Below are 9,807 nucleotides of genomic sequence, written 5' to 3'. Positions count from 1 at the left end.
CCTGCGATCCCGGCCCGCAGCAGCTCTCTGCTCCCAGAACCCGTGGGAGAGATACCTTACCGCCTGGTCAGGTGGGCACTCCTGAGGCTGTAGAGCAGAAGAGACCACCAACACTGCCCACCCCTGCCCACATCCCTGGCCCAAGAGGAAACTGTACAAGGCCTCTGGGTGCCTGTGGGGGAGGGCCCGGGAGCGGCAGGAGCCCTGCCTGAGACACCTCCGGAACCTGAAGGAAACAGACCGGATAAACAGTTCTCTGCACCCAAATCCCGTGGGAGGGAGAGCTAAACCTTCAGAGAGGCAGACACGCCTGCGAAACCAGAAGAGACTGCTCTCTACACACATTGCTGATTCCAGAGGAAAACACCGGAGGCCATCTGGAACCCTGGTGCACGGAGGCTCCCAGAAGAGGCGGCGCAGATCTTCCTGGTCGCTGCCACCCGGAGAGCCCGTGGGCAGAACCCAAGCCCAAATTCTCGAGCCTCGGGACCAAAGGTAAGACTAACTTATCTGCTGCAAGTGACTTGCCTGGTGGAATCCCGGGACAACAGAGCAGAATCCCTCTAGGACCAGGCACGTCCTGTGTTTACGGAAGTCCACACCCCGCGGATCCCGGCCCAAGCAGCTCTCTGCTCCCAGAACCCGTGGGAGAGATACCTTACCGCCTGGTCAGGTGGGCACTCCTGAGGCTGCAGAGCAGAAGAGACCACCAACACTGCCCACCCCTGCCCACATCCCTGGCCCAAGAGGAAACTGTATAAGGCCTCTGGGCTCCCGTGGGAGAGGGCCCAGGTGAGGCAGGAGCCCTGCCTGAGACACCTCCGGAACCTGAAGGAAACAGACCGGATAAACAGTTCTCTGCACCCAAATCCCGTGGGAAGGAGAGCTAAACCTTCAGAGAGGCAGACCGCCTCTGCGAAACCAGAAGAGACTGCTCTCTACACATTGCTGATTCAGAGGAAAACACGGAGCCATCTGGAACCCTGGTGCCTGGAGGCTCCCAGAAGAGGCGGCGCAGATCTTCCTGGTCGCTGCCACGCGGAGAGCCCGTGGGCAGAACCCAGAACGAACTCGAGCCTCGGGACCAAAGGTAAGACTAACTTATCTGCTGCAAGTGACTTGCCTGGTGGAATCCCGGGACAACAGAGGCAGAATCCCTCTAGGACCAGGCACGTCCTGTGTTTACGGAAGTCCCACACCCGGGATCCCGGCCCGCAGCAGCTCTCTGCTTCCAGAGCCCGTGGGAGAGATACCTTACCGCCTGGTCAGGTGGGCACTCCTGAGGCTGCAGAGCAGAAGAGACCACCAACACTGCCCACCCCTGCCCACATCCCTGGCCCAAGAGGAAACTGTATAAGGCCTCTGGGCTCCCGTGGGAGAGGGCCCAGGTGAGGCAGGAGCCCTGCCTGAGACACCGCCGGAACCTGAAGGAAACAGACCGGATAAACAGTTCTCTGCACCCAAATCCCGTGGGAGGGAGAGCTAAACCTTCAGAGAGGCAGACACCTCTGCGAAACCAGAAGAGACTGCTCTCTACACATTGCTGATTCAGAGGAAAACACGGAGGCCATCTGGAACCCTGGTGCCTGGAGGCTCCCGGAAGAGGCAGCACAGATCTTCCCGGTTGCTGCCACCTCAGAGAGCCCGTGGGCAGCACCCAGCAGAACTTGAGCCTCGGGACCACAGGTAAGACCAACTTTTCTGCTGCAAGTGACCTGCCTGGTGAACTCAAGACACAGGCCCACAGGAACAGCTGAAGACCTGTAGAGGACAAAACTACACACAAAAAAAGCAGAACACTCTGTCCCCATAACTGGCTGAAAGAAAACAGTAAAACAGGTCTACAGCACTCCTGACACACAGGCTTATAGGACAGTCTAGCCACTGTCAGAATTAGCAGAACAAAGTAACACTAGAGATAATCTGATGGCGAGAGGCAAGCGCAGGAACACAAGCAACAGAAACCAAGACTACATGGCATCATCGGAGCCCAATTCTCCCAACAAAACAAACATGGAATATCCAAACACACCAGAAAAGCAAGATCTAGTTTCAAAATCAGATTTGATCATGATGCTGGAGGACTTCAAGAAAGACGTGAAGAACTCCCTTAGAGAACAAGTAGAAGCCTACAGAGAGGAATCGCAAAAGTCCCTGAAAGAATTCCAGGAAAACACAATCAAACAGTTGAAGGAATTAAAAATGGAAATAGAAGCAATCAAGAAAGAACACATGGAAATAACCCTGGATATAGAAAACCAAAAGAAGAGACAAGGAGCTGTAGATACAAGCTTCACCAACAGAATACAAGAGATGGAAGAGAGAATCTCAGGAGCAGAAGATTCCATAGAAATCATTGACTCAACTGTCAAAGATAATGTAAAGCGGAAAAAGCTACTGGTCCAAAACATACAGGAAATCCAGGACTCAATGAGAAGATCAAACCTAAGGATAATAGGTATAGAAGAGAGTGAAGACTCCCAGCTCAAAGGACCAGTAAATATCTTCAACAAAATCATAGAAGAAAACTTCCCTAACCTAAAAAAAGAGATACCCATAGGCATACAAGAAGCCTACAGAACTCCAAATAGATTGGACCAGAAAAGAAACACCGCCCGTCACATAATAGTCAAAACAATAAATGCTCAAAATAAAGAAAGAATATTAAAAGCAGTAAGGGAAAAAAGGTCAAGTAACATATAAAGGCAGACCTATCAGAATCACACCAGACTTCTAAGCAGAAACTATGAAGGCCAGAAGATCCTGGACTGATGTCATACAGACCCTAAGAGAACACAAATGCCAGCCCAGGCTACTGTATCCTGCAAAACTCTCAATTAACATAGATGGAGAAACCAAGATATTCCATGACAAAACCAAATTTACACAATATCTTTCTACAAATCCAGCACTACAAAGGATAATAAATGGTAAAAGCCCAACATAAGGAGGCAAGCTATACCCAAGAAGAGGCAAGAAACTAATCGTCTTGCCAACAAAACAAAGAGAAGAAAAGCACACAAACACAACCTCACATCCAAATATGAATATAACAGGAAGCAATAATCACTATTCCTTAATATCTCTCAACATCAATGGCCTCAACTCCCCAATAAAAAGACATAGATTAACAAACTGGATACGCAACGAGGACCCTGCATTCTGCTGCCTACAGGAAACACACCTCAGAGACAAAGACAGACACTACCTCAGAGTGAAAGGCTGGAAAACAACTTCCCAAGCAAATGGTCGGAAGAAGCAAGCTGGAGTAGCCATTCTAATATCAAATAAAATCAATTTCCAACTAAAAGTCATCAAAAAAAGATAAGGAAGGACACTTTATATTCATCAAAGGAAAAATCCACCAAGATGAACTCTCAATCCTAAATATCTATGCCCCAAATACAAGGGCACCTACATACGTAAAAGAAACCTTACTAAAGCTCAAAACACACATTGCCCTCACACAATAATAGTAGGAGATTTCAACACCCACTCTCATCAATGGACAGATCATGGAAACAGAAATTAAACAGAGGCGTAGACAGACTAAGAAGTCATGAGCCAAATGGACTTAACGGATATTTATAGAGCGTTCTACCCTAAAGCAAAAGGATATACCTTCTTCTCAGCTCCTCATGGTACTTTCTCCAAAATTGACCATATAATTGGTCAAAAAACAGGCCTCAACAGATACAGAAAGATAGAAATAATCCCATGCGTGCTATCGGACCACCACGGCCTAAAGCTGGTCTTCAATAACAATAAGGGAAGAATGCCCACATATACGTGGAAACTGAACAATGCTCTACTCAATGATAACCTGGTCAAGGAAGAAATAAAGAAAGAAATTAAAAACTTTTTAGAATTTAATGAAAATGAAGGTACAACATACCCAAACTTATGGGACACAATGAAAGCTGTGCTAAGAGGAAAACTCATAGCGCTGAGTGCCTGCAGAAAGAAACAGGAAAGAGCATATGTCAGCAGCTTGACAGCACACCTAAAAGCTCTAGAACAAAAAGAAGCACATACACCCAGGAGGAGTAGAAGGCAGGAAATAATCAAACTCAGAGCTGAAATCAACCAAGTAGAAACAAAAAGGACCATAGAAAGAATCAACAGAACCAAAAGTTGGTTCTTTGAGAAAATCAACAAGATAGATAAACCCCTAGCCAGACTAACGAGAGGACACAGAGAGTGTGTCCAAATTAACAAAATCAGAAATGAAAAGGGAGACATAACTACAGATTCAGAGGAAATTCAAAAAATCATTAGATCTTACTATAAAAGCCTATATTCAACAAAACTTGAAAATCTACAGGAAATGGACAATTTCCTAGACAGATACCAGGTACCGAAGTTAAATCAGGAACAGATAAACCAGTTAAACAACCCCATAACTCCTAAGGAAATAGAAGCAGTCATTAAAGGTCTCCCAACCAAAAAGAGCCCAGGTCCAGGCGGGTTTAGTGCAGAATTCTATCAGACCTTCATAGAAGACCTCATACCAATATTATCAAACTATTCCACAAAATTGAAACAGATGGAGCACTACCGAATTCCTTCTATGAAGCCACAATTACTCTTATACCTAAACCACAAAAGACCCAACAAAGAAAGAGAACTTCAGACCAATTTCCCTTATGAACATTGGCGCTTAAAAATACTCAACAAAATTCTGGCAAACCCGAATCCAAGAGCACATCAAAACAATCATCCACCATGATCAAGTAGGCTTCATCCCAGGCATGCAGGGATGGTTTAATATCTGGAAAACCATCAACGTGATCCATTATATAAACAAACTGAAAGAACAAAACCACATGATCATTTCATTAGATGCTGAGAAAGCATTTGACAAAATTCAACACCCCTTCATGATAAAAAAAGTCCTGGAAAGAATAGGAATACAAGGCCCATACCTAAACATAGTAAAAGCCATATACAGCAAACCAGTTGCTAACATTAAACTAAATGGAGAGAAACTTGAAGCAATCCCACTAAAATCAGGGACTAGACAAGGCTGCCCACTCTCTCCCTACTTATTCAATATAGTTCTTGAAGTTCTAGCCAGAGCAATCAGACAACAAAAAGAGATCAAGGGGATACAGATCGGAAAAGAAGAAGTCAAAATATCACTATTTGCAGATGATATGATAGTATATTTAAGTGATCCCAAAAGTTCCACCAGAGAACTACTAAAGCTGATAAACAACTTCAGCAAAGTGGCTGGGTATAAAATTAACTCAAATAAATCAGTAGCCTTCCTCTACACAAAAGAAACAAGCCGAGAAAGAAATTAGGGAAGCGACACCCTTCATAATAGACCCAAATAATATAAAATACCTCAGTGACTTTAACCAAGCAAGTAAAAAAGATCTGTACAATAAGAACTTCAAGACACTGAAGAAAGAAATTGAAGAAGACCTCAGAAGGTGGAAAGATCTCCCATGCTCATGGATTGGCAGGATTAATATAGTAAAAATGGCCATTTTACCAAAAGCGATCTACAGATTCAATGCAATCCCCATCAAAATACCAATCCAATTCTTCAAAGAGTTAGACAGAACAATTTGCAAATTCATCTGGAATAACAAAAAAAAAAGCCCAGGATAGCTAAAACTATCCTCAACAATAAAAGGACTTCAGGGGGAATCACTGTCCCTGAACTCAAGCAGTATTACAGAGCAATAGTGATAAAAACTGCATGGTATTGGTACAGAGACAGACAGATAGACCAATGGAACAGAATTGAAGACCAGAAATGAATCCACACACCTATGGTCACTTGATTTTTTGACAAAGGCCAAATCCATCCAATGGAAAAAAAGATAGCATTTTCAGCAAATGGTGCTGGTTCAACTGGAGGTCAACATGTAGAAGAATGCAGATCGATCCATGCTTATCACCCTGTACAAAGCTTAAGTCCAAGTGGATCAAGGACCTCCACATCAAACCAGACACACTCAAACTAATAGAAGAAAAACTAGGGAAGCATCTGGAACACATGGGCACTGGAAAAAATTTCCTGAACAAAACACCAATGGCTTATGCTCTAAGATCAAGAATCGACAAATGGGATCTCATAAAACTGCAAAGCTTCTGTAAGGCAAAGGACACTGTGGTTAGGACAAAGCGGCAACCAACAGATTGGGAAAAAGATCTTTACCAATCCTACAACAGATAGAGGGCTTATATCCAAAATATACAAAGAACTGAAGAAGTTAGACAGCAAGGAGACAAATAACCCTATTAAAAATGGGGTTCAGAGCTAAACAGAGAATTCACAGCTGAGGAATGCCCGAATGGCTGAAAACACCTAAAGAAATGTTCAACATCTTTAGTCATAAGGGAAATGCAAATCAAAACAACCCTGAGATTTCACCTCACACCAGTGAGAATGGCTAAGATCAAAAACTCAGGTGACAGCAAATGCTGGCGAGGATGTGGAGAAAGGGGAACACTCCTCCATTGTTGGTGGGGTTGCAGACTGCTACAACCATTCTGGAAATCAGTCTGGAGGTTCCTCAGAAAATTGGACATTGAACTGCCTGAGGATCCAGCTATACCTCTCCTGGGCATATACCCAAAAGATGCCCCAACATATAAAAAAGACACGTGCTCCACTATGTTCATCGCAGCCTTATTTATAATAGCCAGAAGCTGGAAAGAACCCAGATGCCCTTCAACAGAGGAATGGATACAGAAAATGTGGTACATCTACACAATGGAATATTACTCAGCTATCAAAAACAATGACTTTATGAAATTAAGTAGGCAAATGGTTGGAACTGAAAATATCATCCTGGTGAGCTAACCCAATCACAGAAAGACATACATGGTATGTACTCATTGATAAGTGGCTATTAGCCCAAATGCTTGAGTTACCCTAGATGCCTAGAACAAATGAAACTCAAGACGGATGATCAAAATGTGAGTGCAGATCGCTCATGAGAGACACAGCCAGAATACAGCAAATACAGAGGCGTATGCCAGCAGGAAACCACTGAACTGAGAACGGGACCCCTGTTGAAGGAATCAGAGAAAGAACTGGAAGAGCTTGAAGGAGCTCGAGACCCCATATGTACAGCAATGCCAACCAACCAGAGCTTCCAGGGACTAAGCCACTACCCAAAGACTATACATGGACTGACCCTGGACTCTGACCTCGTGAGGTTGCAATGAATATCCTAGTAAGAGCACCAGTGGAAGGGGAAGCCCTGGGTCCTGCTAAGACTGAACCCCTAGTGAACTAGACTGTTGGGGAGAGGGCAGCAATGGGGGGGTTGGGTTGGGAGGAACACCCATAAGGAAGGGGAGGGGGGAGGGGATGTTTGCCCGAAACCGGAAAGGGAATAACATTGAAATGTATATAAGAAATACTCAAGTTAATAATAAAAAAAAAAAAAAGAAAATCCTAACTTCATGCACAGTGAAAAAATTATCAATATATTTCCATGTATGTATAACATGCTTTTAATATTTTCAACTGTTAATATTTATTAAACAATAATTATTTAAAGACATATTTCACTTAGGTTTATTTATTCATTTAAAAATACATAAAATGATATAATATACCACATAACCTGAATATAATCCCTTAGCCCCTTTAGACATCAAGTTAATGTTACCCTTTAGTGTGCTGTTACTATTTCAATTTAATAAAAATGAATTCAGATTTCTCTTAACACCTCAGTCTATTATTCTTTAATATTCTTTAAGTGATGTCTGAGCACTAAGATCTTCTTTCCATATGAAATGTGTTCATTTTCCCAAGTACAGTTGGCAGTTCATCTGTTAATTTGTTACTATTAGCAATTACCTCTCATCAGGAGTAAAACACCAAACATGCTTTTTGCTGAAATTTGCACTTTTCAATTGAGTGGAGCTACGTTTTTCTTTCTGAACCTGAAAAGTATACTGATACAAGTGATATATTTGTAATTTTGCATCTTATTATGGCTTATAAAATGTCACTAATGAGAAATTCCACTGTTTTTCCAATGAGATGTGGGATAATACAGAATGCATCAGAAATGAAATTCCTACTGACCTAACACAGAAGTATAATAATGTGAAGCCCCCATCATTATCAAAGTGTACACAGAATACTGTGGCTGAAAATTAGAAAATGTATACTTTAAATCCCAAAGACATGAAAATTGAATAAAAGACAGATGAGAGTCAGAGACAGAAGAGCACAGGAAAACTCAGTTCATGAAAGAAAAAAAGTCCCAGTCACATTGATTATTGAAAAGTTGAGTGATTTCAACATTGTCTCTTGATCTGCAGGCACAATGATAACATCTCACACATGGATTCTAAGAAGTATGTAGCCACATTGAGAACAGCTTCTTATCCACAAGAAGTACATTTATTCTCCTAGATTTTCTCTAATGTTACATTGATTCAAAAATTAAGAAAATACAGAATATCTATCTGAAACTAAAAATCAGTCCAATATGTGACTGAGTATTTGCATGACTGGATGAAAAAATACTCTGATAACAGAATAAGAATACCGGCAGGCTGTTTCCATATTCAGTGACAACTCCAGAATGACAGGAGGGACTCATTTGAAGACTCTTTTTAAAAGCAAAATATATGATTTTCACAAGTATATATATCATAATATACATGTAATCATGTATAGTAGACCTACTTCCCCTCCACACACATATTTCAAGGTATGAATGTATGCCCAACTGTTAAGAGACCAAAATTAGATATCCTTTTTATTGATGCATGCTCATTCACAGTCGTTTGCAGACCATTGGAGATAGGCAGCACATGTTGTCTCATCATATTGAGATTTTGCCAAAGGAGGGAATTGTATATTCAAGCAAATGAAGACACATATTTCAACATATGATAGCCATAAAGGGTCAACAGATAGAATCTAGTTTCTCCCATTTTCCAGCTATATGATCTAGAGCCCAATGTTGCAAAGCTAAGATAAACTGTGACACTTTTGAAAATATTAAAATACTTCCTGACATTTTAATTAATTATCAGTGGTTAAAACAGGGCAGATTCGCAGTTTGTGTACACAGCTACATATTTCTAATTCATGACATTGAAGCAGGAAATAAAGTTAATGACTTACCTCAAATTAAAACTTTCGTTATCAAACTTTTCTTCAGTAGTTCCCTCGATTGTCATAAGAACAAAACCACAGTCACTTCGCATATCTTCATCAATATCTTTACTATTCTTTATCCTCCAAAAGCAATTGGGTTCAGTTAAGCTGCACAAGATGAGAGAAAACTTCAGGAACAAAAAGGCAATAGTGAAAGCACACAGCTTCTTCATGTCTGCTAGGATCTTGGAGGGAGCAGTTGTGAAACCTGTTTCTTATGCATATAAACATAACACACACGTTTACACCTATGTGTAAGCTTAAAGACTTCTGCTGTCTGGAGATCCACTTAATTATATTCAACAGTTCCTTTCCATTCATTCTATGTTCTGCTCCCTGGATACAATGGGGAAATTCTGGCCTCAAGCTCTACATCTGAGGTCTGAAAACTTTTGATCAACACATTTTTCGAAAACATGTTGTGAAGATCATGTTTTCCAACTACAGCTGCCATGATTTCATTCATATTTGTGACAAAAATATTCCAAGGGACAATCTTCCCTTGGACAGTTTGAACCAGACCATGTATCAACAGCCATATGTGTGAATACAATAGATTTCATCAGAACTTGTATAGTAAGACAAGAGTTGAGAAGGTATGAATGTTCCATATCATTCAGAATTTGAGTTGAATCATGGGACATTCTGTCTTCCATTCTCCA

The 9,807-nt window shown here is 41.7% G+C and overlaps 1 pseudogene; it reads right to left on the bottom strand.

The window, feature by feature from the left end:
- The window catches only part of LOC116912312, a 19,589-nt pseudogene extending 10,271 nt beyond the window's left edge, over positions 1–9,318 (bottom strand).
- Between the last annotated feature and the right edge of the window lie 489 nt (positions 9,319–9,807).

Source organism: Rattus rattus, chromosome 11 (genome assembly GCF_011064425.1).
Source record: "Rattus rattus isolate New Zealand chromosome 11, Rrattus_CSIRO_v1, whole genome shotgun sequence".
Lineage (NCBI taxonomy): Eukaryota > Metazoa > Chordata > Mammalia > Rodentia > Muridae > Rattus > Rattus rattus.
This window is presented reverse-complemented; position numbering and strand designations above follow the sequence as displayed.